Source organism: Squalius cephalus, assembly GCF_949319135.1.
Source record: "Squalius cephalus genome assembly, chromosome: 1".
Classification (NCBI taxonomy): Eukaryota; Metazoa; Chordata; class Actinopteri; order Cypriniformes; family Leuciscidae; genus Squalius; species Squalius cephalus.
Genome location: NC_137122.1, coordinates 40,526,112 through 40,550,151, shown reverse-complemented (window position 1 = coordinate 40,550,151; position 24,040 = coordinate 40,526,112). Strand labels below are relative to the sequence as shown.

At 39.7% G+C, this 24,040-nt stretch overlaps 1 protein-coding gene across 1 annotated transcript in view; it reads right to left on the bottom strand.

The window, feature by feature from the left end:
- Positions 1-21,808, bottom strand: part of lrrc4ba (leucine rich repeat containing 4Ba) — a 34,964-nt gene extending 13,156 nt beyond the window's left edge. The window contains exon 1 of the mRNA XM_079875117.1: positions 21,663-21,808. The gene's annotated coding sequence lies outside the window, so the exon portion shown is untranslated. The remainder of the gene's footprint in view (positions 1-21,662) is intronic.
- Positions 21,809-24,040: the final 2,232 nt, after the last annotated feature.

Below are 24,040 nucleotides of genomic sequence, written 5' to 3'. Positions count from 1 at the left end.
GTGACATTATTCAGCTCAAGTCAGTTCGGTGTTGATTCAGTTCAGTTCAAAAACTGTAAAGTTTGATCAATTATGCATACATACTGTATATACAGTGTATTTGTGCACATATACATGTACGTGTGAGTGCTATGACAAACTCCACAGCACACTGAACAAGCAAAAGACATAGTACTGTTTTCAATTTTTCACACCCAACAATTCACATTGTTATACAATTGCAAACCGAGTGTAAAGATATTGTGCTTACAGTTTTGCAGACTTGGTCTGAAGAAGTGAATGGCTTCGCTGAGTGGGCCTCAAGTACCACTACTAAAAGTGTAAGCATTTTTAAAAAACTGTATGCACAAACAATTTTTGGAAGAGTTAAAATAGTGTTTGCTTTTGCAAGAGATGTGTTGCATGTTGTGGGTGCATTTTGTGTGTAGAGTTTTGAGAAATGGAGCCATAGTTTCAGAAATTGTAAGCAATTTTTAAAAACTAATATTATTAATATATAAAAGCAATCTTAACTTAATTGAAATGCTAAACACAAAATAATCATCAAGATGTTTCTTTTCCCCTCTATACCTATTGTTTTTATTGAAGAACATACCGTTTCTTTCACTTCCAGTTTCTCCTAATAATATATTAGTTAATATTAGAGGTGGGCATAGATTAATTTTTTTAACCTATTAATCTAGATTAATTTTGAAATTAATCTAGATTAATCTAGATTAAAATGGCTCATTTGAATTCTGCCGAAGGCATTCAGAATATGTGTGCTACCCAAATAATGACTATAAAAGTAAGTCTTTGAGAACGGGTTTCTCAAGCCAGGTGGCGCATTAGACCAGGGGCTCATCTCCTGTTTCCAAAATGCATCACAAACTGCTTGAGAAAGCTGTTCTACTCATAGACTTTAAAAGGTTACTACTGTACTGTTACCGTACGTAGGCAACATTAGGTAGGCCTATGTTATTATCAACTACTATAGGCTATCAATTAGGGATGGGCGATATGGCCTAAAATCCATATTGTGATATACATTGTAGCCTCTTGCGATAACGATATAGCCTATATTATAATAAAACCATTTCAGAACAGGTTACACAGACCCTGCTAAACAACTGCTAAATGTATTTTTTTTTTTTTAAAGGGTGTATGTAGTTTTGAGAACATATATTGTGCAAAACTGTAAGTACACAACATCATTTTGCAGATAAATAAAATGTAAGTACACTAGCTGCAGAGACTTAATTAGGTCTAATGTTTATTATGGCTTGGCGCTTATGAAACCCCAAATTTAAAATTAGAATATTGTCTAACTGATGTCTTTTCAGTTAAAAAGAAACACAACAATGATTCTTAAAATCAGGCGCAGACAGAGATTATGTGCTACACCACTAAGATATATTGGGAATAATACGCGGGCGCTGGTATTCAGTGATATGTTTCGTTTTGAATTTGAGGTGGTAGAACGGATTAGTCGTGTGTTAACTTACCGAACTGTTACCCCACACACTCTGTCTATATAGTTTGCTGCTGCTCGTCGGATGGCTTAAAGGGCACCTATTATGACTCTTTTCACAAGATGTAAAATAAGTCTCTGATGTCCCCAGAGTATGTATGTGAAGTTTTAGCTCAAAATACCCAACAGATCATTTTTTACAGCATGTTTAAATTGTAATTTTTTGGGGCTCAGAAAAACGCCCTGTTTTAGTGTGTGCCCTTTAAATGCATATTAACTGCTGCTGCACGGCACAGGGGGCGGAGCCTCACGAGCTCGCGCTCAAGAGTCAGGACAATCTCATCTGATAATATCAGAACAGATACTCTCAGTTGCGGTCAATAATGCCCACAGAGCCAGAGAATATATGCTGTATGGACATAGAACAGGTATAGTTTAGTTTAATTATGGTTATAACTTATTTGCTGTAGCAAAACCCGTCCGAATGATGACCAAAATATACTGACGAGTTCAGTGAAGTTTATTGTACATCACACAAAAGATGAGCATTAGTTTTACTCCAGAGAATCTCTGTAAGAGCTGAATAAACATAGTATAAGAAGTGCGCATTAAAGTCTTATCCATAAACTCTCTCTCTCTCCCTCCCTTTCATTATCAACAACATACACAGCGAAGTACACAAAACACTCGTTACAACTAACAGTAAACAAATATACACACCTTTTCAGTGGGTGCTAAATAAACTGGTAAACCTTATATCCGTAAAATGACTCGAAGAGCTGTCATAAAGAACGCGCTCGCACTTTAATTTCTTCCGTGTCCAGTCACGTTAGGCCTGTTGCTCCGGAGAGTGTAAGCTTGATCGCAAACAGTACAGATCCATCCTCGAGTAACAACGGGAGTAAATGAAGACTGCTATGTTCATTCTTGCATCCATCAACAACACACCTCAATCGCTTAGGAGACATTCTTGTCTACAGCTGCTCAAGCGTCGAACAATGGCGGACTCTGTGTCCAGCTCACTCAGGGCGGGTCTAGGCTCAAACTGAAGTGTCACTCAACAGTCGTGGGAGGGGCCTGCTCAATTCTACGTCACATTGCGAACAGCTCATTCTGAGACAGTGCTTATGATTTATTGAGATTGTAAAAAAAAACACTGGGTGGATTTTTATCATTCTAGGGTGGTTTTGCTCACACACTGCCAACACACATTTATGTTCAAACACCATGTAAAAGTGAATTTTGTATAATAGGTGCCCTTTAAATCCGAACCAAGTCCAAATAATGGATGTTGCACCAGCTTTCACTTTCAGCCGTGTTTACTTAAGATGACGACGAATATGATGCGTTGCAGCCGGATGTACCTCGCGGCCGCGGGTAGATTGCGTCATCATAGCTTGTGTAGTAGAGCCAGCTCCCAACCCAACTTGGAGAATAGATTAACGGCGATATTTTTTTTATCGCCCGATAAGAGTCTCGCGTTAACGCAGCACGTTAACGCCGATAACGGCCCACCACTAGTTAATATATATATTGGCTATAATATATGTGACCCTGGACCACAAAACCAGTCACATGGGTCATTTTTATGAAATTGAGAATTATACATCATATGAAAGCTGGATAAATAAGCTTGTCACTGATGTATTGTTTGTTATGATAGTACAATATTTGATCGAGATACAACAATTTGGAAATCTGGAATCTGAGGGTGCAAAAAAAAATCAAAACATTGAGAAAATCACCTTTAAAATTGTCCATTTATGTTCGCGACTGTGCTGCACAAAAATAAATGTTTTATATATTTACGGTAGGAAATTTACTATATATCTTTATGGAACATGATCTTTACTTAATATCCTAATGATTTTTGGCATAAAAGAAAAATCGATAATTGTGACCCATACAATGTATTGTTGGCTATTGCCACAGATATACCCGTGCGACTTGTGACCTTTGTGGTCCAGGGTCACACATTTAACAGAAACTGGGAAAGTATAGGTAAACCACAATTCCTTTTGTGATACCAGAAGTTTCAAGTTCATTTACATTTATGCATTTGGCAGATGCTTTTATCCAAGGCGACTTACATTGCATTTCAAGGTACACATTTACATTCTTATCAGTTCTTTTTTTTTCCTGGGAATCGAACCCATGACCTTAGCGTTGCAAGCACCAATGCTCTACTGTTTGAACTACAGGAAAGTCATTTACTTGGTTTATAGTTCTGTGTAAAAAAAAATGACACATCACCTTTAATATCTTAAAGCTACACTGTGTAACTTTTTTAGTTGATTCTTAGCAAAAAACACTTAGTTCTTTCAAAAATATATGTGCTCATTAATGTATATTTACTTCTTTCAAGTAATAAAGTATTCTCTTAAGTTTATAATCTGCCATTGAAAGTACATACGGGTGAGGGGTTCGAATGCCGGTCGCCATGTTGCCCCTCCATCTTGAAACTACATTAGCCAAAGAGGGACATGCCTGTAAATTCAAGCTTCGCCTTTTGCGTTTTTCACTCAGTGACACTGTGACGAATGCGAGGGGGAGATTACTCGCGAGCTCGCGAGTGCCGGCAGATTTGAAAGATAGTGTGGTGTGTGTGTGTGTGTGTACTCACATTTGAAAGAGAGAATTAAAACGTCAACGCGACAGACAAATCAGCAAGACCATAGTCAATATTGGAGTAACTTTTCCCAGATGGAAAGAGCTCATGAGGAGAAAAGATTTTAAAACGGACGCCGAGGTTGCCTGCTTTCTTCTCGACAGGTAATTCAGCCTGTTGTAATTCATTTGTGTAAATTCGAAGTTTTATAGTTGCTTGTCTAACCATAGCATGGTTGTGCATAACGCCAGAACGACCTCTAGTATAACTTCATCCTCGCGTCAATGGTGAAAAAGTATTGTTTACCTTGTAACATAAATCTGTGCTGCGACGGATCACAGGTGATGAATAGTTTTAAAGGCGCAATTTTTTAAGCTATATAAAAAAAGGACACTGTAAATTTGAGTTATTTTAATTGCTTTTACTTTGTACACATTGTAACGTTAGCCTAATCTGATTATGCTGGGATAGCCGATTCCAAGGGTGACGTTTACCTCCTGACATCTGTCCTGTAGTTTTATTCATTTTAGACGTATTGTTTATTATTGTCATGGACGAAGTCGATAACTGGAAGCCATGTTAATCTTGGAATAATACGGCCACCGTAGGAGTTAAAACGCCCTCGGAATTGAGAGGAACAGAAACTAATATTCACTGGGTAGTCATATACAATTTCACCGCTAGATGGGGGTAAAAATCACACAGTGTAGCTTTAATGATAATACTCAACCACGCACATATCTTACGTTTAGCACATATACTGTACACAGCCACATAGAGCAGTTGCAGTGCACTGCTTCCTCCCGAGGGAAAGTCCAATTTTAGGATTAGACACTAGTATGGATTCTGGGGCCAGCAACATGGCCTCCTTGTTTCAGCTACAAAACCTTCTATGATATCAACTGGAATAGAAAGGTGATGCCTCAGCATTACATTTAAAATCCCATCACGAACAATACACATACTGCGGCGAGAGATTTGAAGGAAAGCAGTGGAAACGTGAACATACTCTACCCCCACATGTCTGCCAGCTGATGCGGAGAAAGAAAAAAAAGCCCATTCTATTTTTACTTCAGAGTTCAGTCCAGCAACTGTGTTTATTCCTTTTAGAGGGAGATGTTTGAGGTGGCACGCCGCAGACAAGGGGGGCCGCTCAAATAAAGGATTTTGCCGTGTAAGCAAAACCCCAGAGATAACCCATTCATCTGCTGTTATACAACAAAACATGTGGACCTATGATGAAAAATGGTAATTATTGGTCGGGCAGATTGCCATTGACAGATGCACTGGCACTACAACAGTGTGTATGTTGAGCTGTTATTGTTTCCCCTATAATAAAATTGTGACAATTAATTTTAGTGGCGGTTACCGACTAGCACACTGGGTGGCTGCACTATTTCAGCTGAGACAAGAGTACTGCAGTTAAGGAAAGTGGAGTTTTTCCAAAACAAGACATCAATAAAATGTTTCTGTATCACTGAAAACAGGAAACTATATAAAATAGCCTCTGGCATTCAGTGAGCAATATATCTAAAAATATTTGACGATCAAGTTATCTTGGTGTGAAACGGCGAGATCAATGGTGCAAGTAACACATAACGCTCCTGATCCTCAGCGTTGAGATGATGTTAATGAAATGTAACTAAATCCAATAACTGGGCCATACGTTCCTCACACAGAGCCGTACAGTGCGTTAACTAGGCTCAGCAGTCGGCTAAGTACCTTATCATCAGCACAGACAGTGAGCGAGCTAACATAAACTCCACACAGACTCTACAGCAGTCGTCACCATTGGGGAAAGACTCCGATTATGCAAACATTATGGGAAAAAAGAAAAACCATATATACTTAAATCTCTGCTCAGCTTAAGGATGAATTTATTTTGAACAGCAGGCACTTTCTATGTCTTCGCAGGCTAAGATGGAGCGTTAATTCCAAAATAGAAGTTAGTTAAAGGCTATCAGATGGTTTAAGTATGTAATTGTAATTATGAAGACAAGATGACCCTGACATGACTTATAAAACTAATTTAACGCTTTATTAATATAGACACTGAATAGGGATCTCAGAGCGTACAAAATTAGAATTAACATTTTAAATAATAATAATAATAACACTGATTATATTAATGTTGAAGCATGCACATAAATCTTTAATTATCAAATTGAGATATGTATACTGAGTCTGCAAGAATGTCTAATAATATAGAAATGAAAAAAGCAAGGATTTGAGAACATGGACTCTTTGGTGCGAGTGGAGTTTCTAGTGGCACTTGCACATCCTCGATACTAATCTACAGGTCAATTTTCTGACCAAAAATTACAGAGCACAAAATACCCGCAGGACTCTTTTTTTTTTCAGATCTGCTCTTGGGAGTAAATGTGCCTGATGTCCTTCACTGAGAGACAGAAAGTTCACACTGCTTGTCACTCAAGATGACTGCAAGGAACTTGCATTGTATATTGTAGCAGGTGCTGCGTATGTTTGTTAATCTGATGTTTTTTAAGTTTTTATTTTGTCATTGATACCATGTTTTACACTATCAGCATGTTTGTGTATCTAAAATGTCCCCTGAATCCATGATGCATTGCGTGGCTGTTTTTCCAGGCAACAAATGTTTCAATCCATGCATCAAAACATTCAGGTGATTATTTTTTGGGGGATTCTGTCTAAAAATATAAATAAATAAACAGGCAACATTTCTACAAGTTTACATCAAGCACAGTGTTACTAAATAAATATTTTACTCAATGTTTATAGTGTATCTTTTTCTAGGAAGAATTAAGCTCTGTTGTGCTAATGTAATGTGACGCATAGCAATCTTTTATTTTTAGGCAGTCACATGGGAGTGAGGCTGACATGTTTTTTTTATTCTGTTGCTTCACTATGGGCAGCAAAAATGCATCTGTCGGTACTCACCACAATAAGGTCTGTGTTACAACTTGTTTTATCTTTTCTTTCCATTATTTATCGATTCGGTAACCTCAAAGAGGATCTTCAGACTTTCTGCATGCTTTATTCGTCTGATCTTTGGTGTAAGGATTGTGTGCTCAGCTTCATTTTCATCCCCACCTTGTCTCCCATTATTGCTCTGGTCCTGGGGTTTCAAACTGCCATGCTGAATCCAAGTAAAACAGCCTCAGAGATGCACGGAGCCAAGACTTTTACATAAATAAATGTGCTCGCTGTGCAACGTTATGACACTCACCCACTTAAAAAGTCCACTACCAAAATATATTTAATACTATATAACACCATCACAACTTTACCTAATCTTATGAGATACGATTACAAACTATTTTAACTTGACAACACGCTTCCATATACATTTAATAAAAATGTATAAAACATACATAAATGCAATAAATTATCCATTGCCACGATTCAAGAAACATATAAAAATAATTTAAATGCATAAGAAAAAATTTATTTCAATATTTTAATTTGTACACGCCCATAATTGCAGGCTCTGTGACTCCAAACATAAAAAATGTATTTAATCTCAGCATTTAGGAAGATGTTTAGCCATCTGCAAACACCACAGCCGTTTAAGCCAATGAATGAGGTGTTGACGTCACGTGCCCACATCCCACACACACACTCCTCCACACGAGCACTCGTCCACGTTTGCACAAAGCTCGCGCGATGTCAGAGACATGACTAATAGTATGCTAACTCTCCTGCTTTGTGTTGGCTGTGTAGTGGCTGATTTATGTGTAGGCTCGGGGGAGAGAAGCCCCCCAGGTTATTGAAATATTCTATGTGGGGTTTGAGGCTGAATGTTTGTACAGGTAAATCGATGGTTGCAGTCGATACTCTACCCATGGCTAAGCGAGCCGAGAGGGGCGAGCAGGGCTCCTGCCCTCCTCCATACAGGTCACATCACGTATCGCAGCAAATTAATCCCGACCTCCATTTTACTTTCACACTTTATTTTTACACATTCGAGTTACGCTGCCGTCTGCCAATGACATGATCTGTGCGTGGCCGTATTCGAGTGGTCTGTGAAAGACTGCAGGGCTGGATGAGATCTGATGGGATGTGATTGGGAATGATGGGGCTGCTGATGGTAGAGGAGAGATCCTCTTCTCGCATGTGTCATAAAGTTTTTGCGCTCAGCCTCGGCGGGGCTTTTGCACAGTGATGTTACGGATCGGGATGAAAGATGACGTGCAGGACTGCACGACAGTACGCACATATGCAGACGTGTAAACAAGTCACACTTGCGGGGCACTTTGAAACCTCGAGTGTGCATGAGAAAACAAGTCATAAGTATTCTGTGATCCTCATCCAATCAGATGTTAAGTACACACAGACACTATAAGATCATAAGCGCATGCATGTACACAGCACTCTCTCCCACTCTCTCACACATACATACAAACACTCCTTGATTTACTCGCACTAACAATTCCTCTTGGAGACTACTGATACTTCCTGTCTGTCTGCATTTAGGATGCAACTGGAGGGCTGGGGTCCGGCATTAATATAAATACTTAATATAAATACCCTACAATTGTATTGTTGGTATACTAAATTGTTATACTTAAAGTCTGCTAAATTGAAACAACTAATTTTGTGCTTAATGCACTTGAGTGATCTGGAAATAGTGCTGAAGTTCCAAGAACTTAAGGTCTAAACAACCTTCAAGGCTTTTTAAACTTGCAGGTAAAACTTGTCTTGCCGAACATTCCATTTCTAGTTTACTCTACGCTGTTGCTGGGGCAATGCAGCCAAAGTTTTTTCCCCGCTTGACTATCTTTGTAATAAAAGAGCTTTTGTGAAGCGAAACACCCCTAGGTTGTGAGACATATATACACGTGCTTCTGGCAAACAATTAATTGGCACTTTGCAGTGCTAAAAGTGTTGATACGCTTGATTCCTGTTTGGCTGGGAGGGGAGCAGAGCAGCAGCCATTAATCAGAGTGTCTCTCAGCCATTTACAGAAGCATGTAAACTATCACACTGTTGCAGTGGCAGTGCAGCCGCAGCCATGCCAGCTCATCTCAGCGATATGTGTTTCCAAGGCCTTCTGTGAAATCTTACTTCAGCACTTTTGACCACCTCTCTCTCTTTCTTATTCCTCTCGCTCCTGTGATTTCATGTGGCTCTGCAGGCTAGAACCATGCAGACTCTGTATGTCTCAGTCAGTGGGGTGTGGATGTGTCCTCTTATGAAATCAATGCTTCTGTTCGCACTTGTGTGTGTGTGTGTGTGTGTGTGTGCGCGCGCAATTTTTTTTCTGTATAAACATTTTGGTGAGTGTACTTACATGAGCAGTCATTGGGATTTAAAGGGATAGTTCACCCAAAAATTATAATTCTGTGATCATTTATTTACTCACCATCATGTCAGTCCAAACCTGTGACTTTTATACTTCTGTGGAACACAAAATATGATATTTTGAAGAATGTCTCAGCATTTTTTTTTGGACCCAACTGACTTTCATTTTATCTAAAAATTTTCTTTACTCAGGGTGAATAAATTATGTCAGAATTTTAGGGTGAAGGGATATTAGGGATACCAAAAGGATATTGAGAGTGAAGCATATAAGTATAATACCCCCTAGCAAACAGGAAATAACAAATAATATAACAAAAATAATGATTATTTCCAAACAGGTTTTCCAACCACCCTTCTGTCTTATGTTACTCTGAGACAAACAGGTAGTCCTACCACAGGTGTATAGTTTCCTTTGCAGATTAAACTGGGATAGAAAGTGTTTTAAAGTTTGTTTCAAACACACACACACAAACACACACACTTTGGTCCTGGTCTAAAGGCTGCATCCCACACCCTGAGTGACACCATGACTAATACATACACAGATAAACACCATCTATGACAAACATGATAAGAGTGCGGTGCAAAACTCGCTGACAAACACCCCCAGATCCGCATCCCTATGGAAATGCTGACACATACTGACTGATGGATGTCTCCATGGATACCTGTCACCGTGGAGACAGACACCATGTCTCTCTCAGTGCAGTGCCATCAGAATCAAAGCGAGCGAGTAAAGCAGCGGGGAGGGAGGTGTGGAGAGATGGACATGAACAGAGGAGAGCAGAAGAAATGCTGCGTTTATCTGACAGCCAATGCTGCAGTGTTTCTTTGGAGGTCTCCTCCCTCATGCGAACCTGTCGGCTTGTTGCACCGTTCTGTAGGAGGACATATTCATCTCTGCCCCTTTTCTTTTCTATCCAGCTCCTTTCTCATTCAACTCTCTCTCTCCATCCCTGCTTGGCCATCACTTCAGGGGCGTGGCTATGACGGGCTGATTTACCACTCGATAGAAAATCAATTAAATTATAGTTTTAGCTTGAGCTTGTACATTTTTCCCAATTGATTATTGGCCATTCAAGTGTCGACAGTCAGCGCTGCATAATCAGCTCAGAAAGAGCCTTTAGATTAAACCTACTAAACATAATTAACAAGTATTAAGTTTTCAGTTAACAAAGATATGTAGGCAAATTATTACAGAAAAAAAATGGATTTAAACCTAAAACTCCACATATTCAAAGTAAAAACCTTAACCAGGGCTCAACCATAAGGATGTTTTCAGCTTGTCCAGTTGGGCAGCAGTTATTCGATTTTCACTTGCATTGACAATCTTTTCACCGCCCCTCAAATAAAGAATCATTAATTATTAATTTTAGTAATGCATTTCTTGTTTTGCATTTGCATTTGCTAGAAAAATTTCTATTTTTCATTAAATGTTAAGTTTACAAAAACTACATTTAATTTACAAATACAAATCATTTTTAGTTAACATTAAAATTATTAAAATAAATCTGTAAATTAATAACATTTTAAAATATTACAATACTTTTGCTAGAAAACAATATCATTTGGAATATCATTAGAAAACAATATAATTTGCAATTCATACTTAAGCTTTCAAAACTAGCATATGTTAGCCAGTTAGATGACGACATCTGGGTGACAAATCAGCACAATTTGCAACATTGTAGGAGACCACATGTTTAAGCTTGCAAGGTGTAAAAAGTCAATGTAGCCTACTACAACAACAATGAATGTGAAAATTCATTTTTAGTGGCAAAGCGGCACTGACCCAAAAGGTCCAAAACTCTCTCACACTGGTCCTGGGTAGGGCTGCACGATATTGGGAAAATATGCGATATTGGGAAAATATGCGATATTGTTGTTGAGTATTGCGATAACAATATTTCTTGCGATATAACATTTCCCTAGAGAAATGCTATTTTTATTAAAAAAAATTTAATCATTTATATATGTAATGATCATACTAAAATAAACAGGTAGGCTAATAGATACTCTTCTGATCTTCAGAAGAATATCTCAGTTTTTTCATAAGGAGTTAACGTTACACATGCAACACTTTGATTAATGGTTGTCAGTGAGACTCTGTTATTGTTACTTGGCATTTCGTTAGCAGTTTTGGTAGATTTGGGCTTACACTTTTTGAAGTCTTCATATAGCTCCATGAGGTTGACCACCTATGCATGCATGCATCCCACAAATGCTTGGCACATAAAATAAATGCAATTTATCGCACCTCGCTGTGATACGGATATCGCATATACGATTATCGCGATAATGATAATTTTTCGATATATTGTGCAGCCCTAGTCCTGGGTCATCCTCCTTATTGTTGAGCCCTGTTACCTTTAGACCAACAAATCCAGCCCACTTTTTTAAAAACAAAGTGTCTGCTGCTGTGTATTTGAGTTAATCATTTGTATTGTAACAGTAGTGTTTCACAGATTTGGTAATGGTAAAATCATTATTCCTGACAAAATTTGAAACTTTCTTCAATCGAATTGTATTTCCTCTCATATTAACTTCAGCTGCCCACACCACACCTCCAAATGCACACCCCAGGATGTCATCCTAGTAACATCATTGCATTGCTCTCTCCTTGTCTGCTCTCCAGACCCTCCTGAAACTCCCTAAAGCTCCTGGCAGCCTACTCTTCAATGTCCTCCCTCCATCATTCTCTCCCACACTGGGTGAAATGGAAGCACGCTCTGAGAGCCTGGGGTTGCTATAGTAACAGGCTCACTCACCATCTTGCGTGTCACCATCACATGAGCTCCTGACGACCATAGCCCAACTCCGAGGCTATGTGGCTGGGACGGCTCCATCACTCTGCTCTGGGGATTCACAACCCCACCTGGGACTCCCTGTCTCTCTCCGTGCTGCCACTGCTGCTACATAGGGCTGTATCTACACAGGGAGAGATGACAAGGTCGACCAAATAATTAACGAGCGGGCAACTAAATGAAATAAATAAATAAATCCACATGCCTGAGTCAACTATCTGTAGACTTACAACACCCACAGCAGGGCTCAATAATAAGCCTTTTTTTTGTGCTGACCCGGGTTGGTCGAGCACGAACGGTTCATATTTTTACTTGCCCTGCCATCAGTTATACTGGCACCACCACAGATAAATAATTAGCTATTTTTAGCATATAACATATTTTATTATGCAACAGAATATATTTATGTTTTTCATTCAACATTTTTTGACTATAAAAAAAAGCTGAATACATTTTTAAATAAATAAATAAATATATTTGTTTATTATTCCAAGATGTATTAATTGGGATACACCGATATGAACGTTTTGGCCGATACCGATAACCGATAATTCTTTATTATTTGAAAGCTGATAATCGGTATATTAGCCGATAAAACTAAATCCAAATTTTTATATAATTTTTGAGAGCCTGATTACAAAAACAAAAGTCTCACCATTAAAAGCTATGTCCCAAGCACACAAATATAATGTTCTCATTATAATTTTATGTAGCCTATATGACAGACTTGTGCTGCCACATGTAGCACTTAGTGTGCAAGGGTGGCTTGCTCGCTTCAGGTTGGTGGAGAGTTCCTGCCTCAAGTGGAGGAGTTCAAGTATTCTTGTTCACGAGTGAGGGAAGGATGGAACGGGAGATTGACAGACGGATCGGTGCAGCTTCTGCAGTAATGCGGTCTGTCGTGGTGAAGAAGGAGCTGAGCTGCAAGGCGAAGCTCTCGATTTACCGGTCGATCTACGTTCCTACTCTCACCTATGGTCATGAGCTGTGGGTCATGACCGAAATGACAAGATCCCGGATAGATCCCGGAATGAGCTTTCTCCGCAGGGTGGCTGGGCGATCCCTTAGAGACAGGGTGAGGAGCTCGGTCACTCGGGAGGAGCTCAGAGTAGAGCCGCTGCTCCTCCACATCGAGAGGGGCCAGCTGAGGTGGCTCAGGCATCTGTTCCGGATGCCTCATGGACGCCTTCCCGGGGAGGTGTTCCGGGAGCGTCCCACCGGGAGGAGACCCTGGGGAACTGGCTGGCCAGGGAACGCCTCAGTATTCCCCTGGAAGAGCTGGAGGAAGTGTCTAGGGAGAGGGAAGTCTGGGCGTCTCTGCTTAGACTGCTGCCCCCGCGAACTGGCCCCAGATAAGCGGAAGAAGATGATGATGATGTTGCACTTAACTGTAGTTTTTCCTTTTTTTGAAGTGATTCCAATCATATTTCAAGCAATTCAAAACCATCATGGCAAACAGTGCACATCTGAAGTGTCTCTGCAGAAGGAAATGGTCCATTATTTATCTGCTTTAATATATTGGCCAAATTTTCTTATCAGGCCGAAAATGATAACATTAAAAATTAACATATCGGCTGATGCCAATTTGGCGGCTGATATATCGTGCATCTGCATCCCTAATAAATATAAGTTAAATATAAATAAAAATAATCACATAAACATTTCTACTCATTTCAAATGATGTTTCCAAGACCCTCACTTGCTAAATAACATTTAAATCAGCAGAATTCACACCAATAATGTTTAAAACATCCCAGAAGTCCAAATGTTTAAGTTTACAAGGCATAAAAACACATGTACATTCTCAACAAACAATGTGCAGTGACAAGTGAGCCACTGGCCTGATAGGGAAACTGACAGTTCCGTCAACTGGCTCAAAACTCTCTCACACGGGCCCCGGGGCCATTGGGCCATCCGTACTTGTATAGGTCTGCACTGGATCACTGAGAAAACCGAGAGAGCGAGAAAGAGATGTATATGTGTGGGTGAAAGAATAAAGGCCAGCACATTCGCATGATGGCACTCTGCATAATCACTCTAAACATGGAGCCAAGGCTCTGATTTATCACAGTAACAGGGCTGACGTCACACCTCGGACACTTCTGTCTTGCGCTACCTTGCTCTACCCTTCTCCATCTTTCTTCCTTTGCCCTTCACTCTCTCCTTTTCTTATGACAGCACTCTCACCTGAAGACAGGGTAACTTACAGTTTTTCATCACTTTCATAAACACCTTACTCACTCTTAAATCACAATAAATGTAAATGAGCAAAGGTGTACATTTTCTCATTTGCATCTTTCTCTAATGGACCTATACATAGCACATATTTCTATGGCATCGTGAATATGGTTGGAAATGCAGAACCAGTTTTTATTCTGTTAACAGTTCTTCAAAATCCAAATTGTTCTGCCGATCGATGCAGACAGAAAAGTTCTCTCCTGAAAGTCAATGCAACAATGTGGATAATTCTGAGTGAAACAAGATACTAAACTAGCAGAAATTAAGGATGGGATGGGATGGGATTTTATCCATTGGGAATTGACTGGATTGTGAAAAGTGGATATTGCATCAACTATTAAAAAAGTTTCCGTTAATTGAAATAAAGCTGAAATAAAATATAAATATTAGCCTAGATTAAATTTAACTTAAAAAAATGAAAATGAGAAATGTTGCCTTGGCAACTAACTGAAATAAAATAAATTTGAAGCACTAAAATTATTAAAAATAAAACTGAAATAAAAACAGAAATACTGTAATAAAAATAAAATATGACAAAAGCACATTAAGCATTTTAATAAATACTATAATGTCAGAATAAATACTATGTCAGAGGAACTTTTTACTACATTTTGATTAATCATTTCAAATAAAAAAATTTCTTTAATAGCCTGAACCTGAACAATAAAACCAGGAACATGCAATAAAGTCAACAAGTTCTGATTTTGAATTAAATGTGTATCTGAATTACAAACAGTAATACAAAGATATGCCTTTTATTGTGATGAGCTGCCTGCAGAGTCATTGCCTGATAAGGCAGCGACGCAACAAGTCAACTGCCTATAACTTTTCAGACGCAGCCTACAATAGGCTATCTGTCTCAAACTCATTAGTTATTAGTTTGACTTAGTTTATCGACTCACACACTTGACTGAATACGTAAGAGTGTTCTTCCGCAAATACTAAGATAATCATAAATTGAATCTTTAAGGAACCGGATTCATTATTTTCCTTGTGATTCCCAACCTTAACTGTGATTCCCAACCTTAAACTTCCTTCGCATTAGACACTTTCTTCGTGACTACTTCCTCCCACCCCAGAGGACAGCATTAAGATGATCCCCAAACGCACGCAAGCCCACATCGTGGTGACCGCCACTTCACAGTAAATAAACTCTCCCTCAGGGACAGTGTCTGCTTAAAGCCCCACGAAAAGCAAAACAGATGAGGCTCTGAATCTGGGACTTCTAATCAGACATCATCATCATCATGGTGATACATTGTATTCTGGCTGGCCTGCTTTGTAAAACACAGTTGACATGCTTATTCTTACACAGAAAAGCACATACTCTCGCATGCAGATTTGCAAGAGGAAAAGCCCCTTTGCTTGAGTCTATATTGCTGCTCTGAGCTCTCCTCCTGCCCTGGCTCACTTATTCCTTCGGTGACCCGAATCAAACTCCTTCCAGATAGTGTGGCTCAATGCGGCGGCACCGCCATAGTGCTTTCATTGTGAGGTCACTGAAGCCTGAATGCTCTCATTACCAAACTGCCTCTCCAAACACATGAGCTAACCATAGCCTGACCACTTCCATTACCCCAAGTCAGCTTTACTCACACATGATCGAGCCATTGTCTGACCACCCTTACAAGTTAGGCTCTGGCTGTTTACCCATGAAATAGGCAGTTCCTGACAGTCTCTGTTAGGGAATATCAATGTGACAATCCATTATCTATATAACATCATATTATGACCTCCTCATGTCAACGACTTATGAACACATGGCTGAATCTTAGGCTGACTTGAAGCTGACCCAGTGCTTTTGCCAATATGCATTAGGATCATGGCTAAAACACTTCCAGATGTACAGTTCTTCATGTTTTGAGTCAAACATGATGGGCTAAACATAGTGCCATCACTTGCAGTTAGCATTAGTCACGCATGGATAAACCACAGCATGGCTGCAGTCACTACAAACACATTGTGCAGAGAATATGTTCTGAAAGCATCTTGGCTGGCGAGCTTTCTTCAAATAGCTGCACAGAGGTCAGCATCTGCCATGACTCAACTTAGTTTATGAAGCGAAAACCCAAAAATACACCATGAAACCATGTGTGACCTTAAAATCCCTCCATGTATTCTCTCTCTGGCCAAAACAAATCTAAATGCTTATTGTTCACCTGCCTCGCGTCAACAACACCAGCGCTGAACACAACCAAGATGTGAAACCAACCAAGACATGAAAGTCTGCTAATGTACACATAATCTAAACAGAGATAGACTGCTTTATTAACGCACGGCTGGCTATTTCGCTTCAAATCCACACAGACTCATTAATAATCCCTCACGGGAAATTTACTTAACTCGGTACTGGCCATCCATGCCTATTGTCCGTCTTCGCGAACACACGATCAAGATGTTCCCCCCTCCCCTCGCACATGACAGACCTCTCGCCCGAGTCCCTTCATCCCCAAAGCCTTTTACCTCCACATGAACGCACTTACATTGCTCCAGTGGGCTTCCAGATCTTGCCACAGGAGACTCGAACGCTGCGAACGCTTCCTGCCTGGGGAGACGTTTCCACTATTTCCAATTATGTCACTTCAGGGCTGGATTCCGGTATTAATTTTATATCACTAACCACTGCCATTCCTTACTGACAATTACTCAATAATTAAAGGTCTGACAGTCTTCATTGTTCCCCTGAAGGACCAACACACAGGACTGGACTGGGGAACTCAATCAAAGCAATCACGGCTAATTATGCCGTGGCCCTCTTCCTCCACGCCCCCACTCTGCAGGGAGAGCGAAGGAGGCCAGAATCAGCACTATGGATGGGTCAGCTCTCGCACGGCTCAATCCACCCCATTTATCGGTTTTGAAAGCAGGCCAGAGTATGCAGACTGCTCACCGCGTCACTCCATCCCTGCGTCTGAGCACGCAAGGTGACATGCAATGATTTATACGAAGCCATCTCCATATCGACGGGGACGCTCGGATTGCTAAGTTAGGCAGTGGTCAATTCAGCAGTCCAGCCATCTCTTCAATAAAGCCTGAAGATGGCCTTCTCACGATCCAGCCAAAAGTGGCGTGTCTTGAATGCCACTAAGAAGTTTTGCACGAAAACTCTGGCCCTCTAGTCGGCAGATCGTTGGAAAGCAGTTCAAGCCAAGAAGGGTCATCCTTCTCCCTCGCTTAAACAAGGAGATTTATATTTTATGTGTGGTGCATTAAAATAAGACAGAAGAGTCTTGCACTTGCCATGATGGTGTAACTATTGTCCCCAGACATCACTTCTGACTTATTCATTACACTTTTATAACTTTGCTCAATGTCATATTTCAGCCAGCCAGTAGACGTAACACGTTGTAAGATGCATGAAAAGTCATGCTCTCGCATACTGTTACAGCCCCTTGAATATAGACTACAAGCACGGTCAGTGCACCGTAAAGCGCAGTCTGTGCCGTTATCTCTAGGGGAAATCGTCCTGCAACGTAATGGCTTGAAGATTATGGGAGATAAAACTGAAATTTGACACAGGCTCTGATTTTTTGGCTTGATTTTGTAGGTCTGTGGAAGCCCTTGAACTATGCCAGCTGAAGACAAACCCACTGTATATGGACTAAGATGCAGTCTTATAATCAACAATATCGTACTGCAAAATTTCTCTGCATGTCATCAGCCAGGATTTAGCTCAGGATCCCATGGCACAAGAGCACCAAAGACTAGCGGATGGCTAATACCATCCAACATGCTACAAAACCCTCCCACGCCCCTTCTAAATTAGTAAAAGCCTTTTATTGTTGTGCAACGGTTAAATGACTTTAAAAAAAAAATGACTTAGTGTGATGTGTCACCTGGCATGTAAAACAAGAAGCCTATGAGGCAGTTTAGGCCAGTGGAGTGTGTGTGAGCATGTGTGCATGCATGTGTGATCATTTCTGTGAGCCATCTAAATCTCTTACTAAGAGACAGGTGAGCAGGTGAGCTGATGTCCCATGTGCAAACGTGTCTTTTTGTTTATTGTCTATGAGCAAACAAGACAGATTTATGACTCAAATCATTAAAGAGTGTTCTGGTTTAATTAATGCATTACTGTACACATCCATCATTGATTTTTCCTAATGGAAATAGAGGTGAACAAGGACGAAGTAAAATAAATAAATGAAAGTTCCAAATTGGACAAAGTTTACTCCCTGGACATCCAGTACCTATAGAATGAGGCTGATTGCTTTATTAAAAGGAATATTCCAGGTTCAATAGAAGTTAAGCTCAGTCGACAGCATTTGTGGATTAATGTTGCTTACTTCGAATCATTTAGATTCATTCTTTGTTTTCTTTAAAAAGAAACTTCCTTACAAAGGAAGTGAATGGGATTTAAAATCTGAAATGTGAAGCTTATAATTCTATTAAACCACCTACATTCTTTCTTATGTTAAAACTTGTGTATTATTTAAGCTGTAAAACAGTGTAAATCATATTTAAATAGATATTTTTTTACACTAAAATCATGTTAACTCGTATTGTTTACATCTTCTGGTTATTTTACAGAAACGTTTAATGTTTACAGATTGACTCCTATTCACTTCCACTGTAAAAAATCTTACTGTAACAGAAGTGCAAAATCAACATTATGCTGTAAATTGAGTTTAACTTGTATTGAACCTGAAATATTCCTTTAAATGTCTAAATTAATATGTTGTTTTCTAAACAAACAATGTTCATGATTTTTACCAACAACAACAAAATTAAAACTGTTTACTATCCAAAAATACAAAAAAAGTTGGCCGTTGATCCTTCTAATCGATGATCAAGGCCGTAACATGAGCAAGTTATCATGCAACTCCATGCAACAGCACCTCGCTCTCCACTTGCTCATAATCTAATCCCACTAAGGCGTCTGGTTCTGTTCAGCAGCTGTGTCTTGTTTTTCCTTGATGTCAAACGACTTTCATTGCCTTGGTTTTCTGTGCATCTCTAAACCACCTTTTAATCATTATCTAATTATTTAGATCTAGATTTGCCGCAGGCGCTGAGGAGTAACTTGCTGAGTTGCAGCCCTGAAGGGTCTGATTGGAGCAGAAGGGTTGAGGGTGCAATGCTCTCGGTGAACTGCTCCCTAAAGCATGTCTGCAGAAGCCTTCCTCTCTGACGGCTGATGTCTGTCACCTTTTGACCTACTGAAGTTAAAAGCCCCTTCATACATTTAAAAAAAGGCACATGAAACGCAAAAGTAAGGTGAGGCATCAAAGGTCGACTAGAGCGCACACAGAAAAAGGTATGAATTTAAAGGGCCTTTTAGCAAGAGAAGCTTGAAGCTGATGTAAAAAATAAAACATTAGATATCATTTATCAGTTAGAACTTCACTTGGAATATATTGCACAGGCTGCCAGAGTCACAGAGAGGAATGGAGCGTGAACAAAGGCATTTAAATGATTATTCATAAAACTTCATGTCACCTTTAAATTTAACACCTGCGTGTTAAAAGAACCCATTGGAAAATCCACAGCAGGTAAATGGCTTACTTCAAACCATTCAAGAGGCATTAGAGAGTTATTAACGAGCATTAATTCCAACATGGTGGATGGTTTTTATGAATACAGCTCTGGGTGACTCCAGAGTTTAAAGAGAAAGTTCATCCAAAAATGAAAACGATGTTAACATTTACTCACCACCATGTTACTCCAAACCTGTATGACTTTTATTCCCACAAAACAATATGTTAGTCAGGATAACAGTTCAGTCACTAATCACTTTCACAGCATCTTTCTTTTTTTTATATATATATATATATATATATACCATACAATGGTGACTGAGGCTGTAATTTCTGCCTAACACAAACCAGCTCTGAGCAAAAATTTTGAAGTTCAACAAGGTGAAAGACAACTGTTTACCAACAAACATTTGTCATGATTCTGATTTTGGCCCAGCTATACCTGGTGGTTTGCAAATATATTTATGTGATGTGTCATGGCTTACGTTACCAAGGGAACATATATGATAATGAAAACACATTTCTGCTCTCTTATATGTACTCCAGTTGAGCCTGGGGTCTGTGTAAGAAGCCTTAATCATTCTCTTCCAAAATGACAGCAAACTCAGGATCATCTGATCACCCACAGTTTCCACCTCATAGCCTACTTTCAACTTAAAATCTAAATCACCTTTTTACTTCTGAAATGGCATTGCAATATCAGCAGCATCTACTATTACTATCCAACAATACACAGAGTGATAAGGCAGAGCTTCATTCCATCCATAAATAGGATACAGCAAGAGAAACCTGTGTGAGGAATTGCACCCTGTTCCTTTAGCAACAGATGCCCAAGTCATCACCAGCACCACTCATGTCACTCTCTCACACACACAAACACTTTCAGGGAGCACAGCACATGCCTATGGGCTAATTCAGCTCAACACATCAGCATTTAAACCCTTCGTTTCATGTGTCACAGATAACAGCAGTAGATCTTCATTCATTGCGCTTAATCTGTTTGTTTCTTGTTCGCGAGCGGTGGAGCTCGAGCAGACAAGCCGCGCGCGCTTTAGAGATTTATCACAGGCCACACAGTGCCTTCGTATTTACACCCATAAATTTGGTCAAAGCGTCTTTCAAAGTGAAAACACTCAATCATTTTCCAAAAATAATCCAAAGTTTGAAGGCAACAGATTTAGCGGTTGCTACATTGGTTAGGCTATAGTAAACCAAGAAACAGCGTGACAAGTAAACTAAAGAAAATGCGCATTTGTGAGCATCCTTTAGACTCTGAAAAATACGCATTCAGAGGCCGATATTTGTTGTTATGCAGAAAAGTCTAGAATTATTACATACATACCCAGCACTAACTAAAACAACGGGCGTTACGATGTATTTCCAGTTTTATTAGACAAGGTGTTTAAAACGAATCATCTCTCATTCCTCGTCTTGTAATAACCAGTCCTGTATCCTAAAGTAATCCATCCATAATTTATGACTCTAGGTTACTAAATAATGGTGAAAGGTGTCTCGACAGCACAAATTCATTAGTTTACATCGACGCCCGGACACACGCGCAACTGGACACAGACACACACTGCCGCATTAATTCCTTTGTACTTATATACATAAAAACACGGTTTTCGTTATTATTGTCATTAATACAGCTGACAAATAATAAAAAAAATAAAAAATTACAGTTTTAAACGCAGCTGTTTGCAAAGGCAATTTATGCACAAATGCCCTAGACTACCGAACGAACAACATACGTACAAAATGTATGTTTTCCAAGTAATACTACTAAATGTTTACAGTCTTACCTTGACTCTTGTTCCTTTGATTTTAATCTAAATATATCCGTCAGAAGCTCTGGTGCGGAGTCGATGTCTCCTCTCGCCTGTCTTTCTCCGTCTTTCTAGCTCTCTCGCTGTTCAACCCTCTCTCTCTCTCTCCCTCTCTCTCTCTCTCCCTCTCTCTCTCTCTCTCTCTCTCTCTCAAATTGATTCACCCTTTCGCAGAGCTGGAAGCAGAGCACTGTCTGCCTGTGAGTAGTGGCGGGTCAGATGGAAAAATACACGCAGAAAGAGATAGCAGCCAACTTTACCACAGTACGTCTTATGATGAAATTTGGCATGTAGCCTCACATATTAATGAGCCTGGAGGACATGTAGTGTGTTTAAAAACCCACGAGGTAAATTAAATATTATTGGCCTGGACCAACTGACACAACAGTGATAGCCTATTAAAATAAACGATTAAAAAGCGCAAAAGTGACATGTGAAGGTGAGATGTCGAACCGACCAGTCAAATTTAAGTGTGTCAATCAAACCTGAATGCAGAACCGTAAACACTGCAAATAAGATGCAGTAAAAGCCAGATTAGTCGTTTTAGATCTTCAGACAAACCTAAACACGCCCCCTATTTCAATAGCAATAAAATTTACCAATCAGAAGCAAAACAAGTACGCTTCCGGGTTCCCATATATGGACTTCACGCTGTGAACGTGCGGCAAAAAGGCAGAAAGCTCATCAAAAACACGTCAATTGGAGTTAAGAAGAATTTTTATTCTTACCATTATATATTATATTAATTATATTATATTATATTATATTATAGTCCAAAGTCCATTCAAGAAGAAAAAACGTATGTATTGTTTAATATGAGGCTCAATGGCTAGAACCTCTATAGGTTGTGTGCTGCGTTTGTCCAATCAATTACAATGACACCGCAAATAAGAAAATTAACCCAGGGTTTAGGAATATACAGTGTGAAATATTAGCTTACGAATTAATTGTTAACGGTTTAGAATGATCCAGGCCTATTTCAAGTGTGTGAAGCGGAGCCGTATGTAGATCACTCGCGATCATTCTTGCACCGAGATTTGAACTTAGGGGCTGTTTACACAACACTGTTTACAACTTTTTTGGGGTCCTGAAAATGCAAACTTTTGAAAATGGGTTTCAAAGTTCAAGTTTTTGAAAAGAATCCCATCATTGTTTCCGCGTAAACAATAAAAACGTGAATTTGTGAAAACGGTGATGTCATGCACATGCTATTACCTGTTCAATCTAGGCACGTAGTGTTTCTTTACAAAGTGACATTGCCAACTACAGGCCTGGCAGCAGAATACAGCATTTTTAGTTGTTTTCACAGATCCGTGTGAATGGGATTGTTTTGACAAACTTGTCGTCTCTGAACGCGAAAAAAGCAAAGGAAAACCTCTACCGTTTTTAGTACATCGCTGTCATGTAAAAGTACCCTCAGTGTAAACGGTAACGTCATGTGCATGTGTATTACGTGTTTAGTCTATAGCATAATACAGTGTTTTTAGTCGTTTTCACAGATCCATGGTTTTGACAACGTATATTGTCTTCTGTACGCAAAAAAATGCAAAGGAAAAATTCCTCCATTTTTAGTTCATATTTACTTCATGTTTATTGCATTACTTGTTGTACTTGTATACAAACAATTTAAACTAGCATCAGTGTTATTTTCTGAGTATGTGCTGCCGAATTCCTCTCGTTCATGTGAATATACCAAAGCCACAGTATCGGCCTTTCGCAACGGTTGGGCAATAAGAGAGACAAAACGTGTAGGCTATCCTATGTAAATCTCTTATCCACAGGAGCAATTTCTTATCTAATGAGCAATGGCGACAGGTGAATGTCAGTTAGACCGTATTTCATGCGTGTCACATCAAAGCACACAGGACATGTCAATCAATCGATGCACTCTATGGTAGTGACAGACAGCTGTCCTTTTATTGACACGAGACAGGCCTGGTAAAGCATAATCATTTCCTGCTTCACACTTTGTGTGTTTGTGTAGGTATAAATATATATGTGTGTATGTGTGTGTGGTACAGAACGCATATGCGCGACCACAACACGTGCGCGCTCGCTTAAGATGTTACGTTGGCATAGCAACTCTGAGGCGCATACAGTAGCCAAATCCTCCCCCTGCTCGCGCTCCTGAGCACCCAGCATCTGGCTTTAAACGCTTCACCTTTTCTTAACAATTTAGTACGAGGTTGCGCAGAACATCGCGATAAACAATTGTGAGGGATATCGCTCGATACACGGGGGCGTGACAACATGAGTTGGTGCTTGGAGGAACTGGGGGTAAATGAGGTGTGAGAGGAGGAGGGAGAGGTCAGTGGAGGAGAGACGGAGGGGGGGGGGGGGGATATCAGATGGCT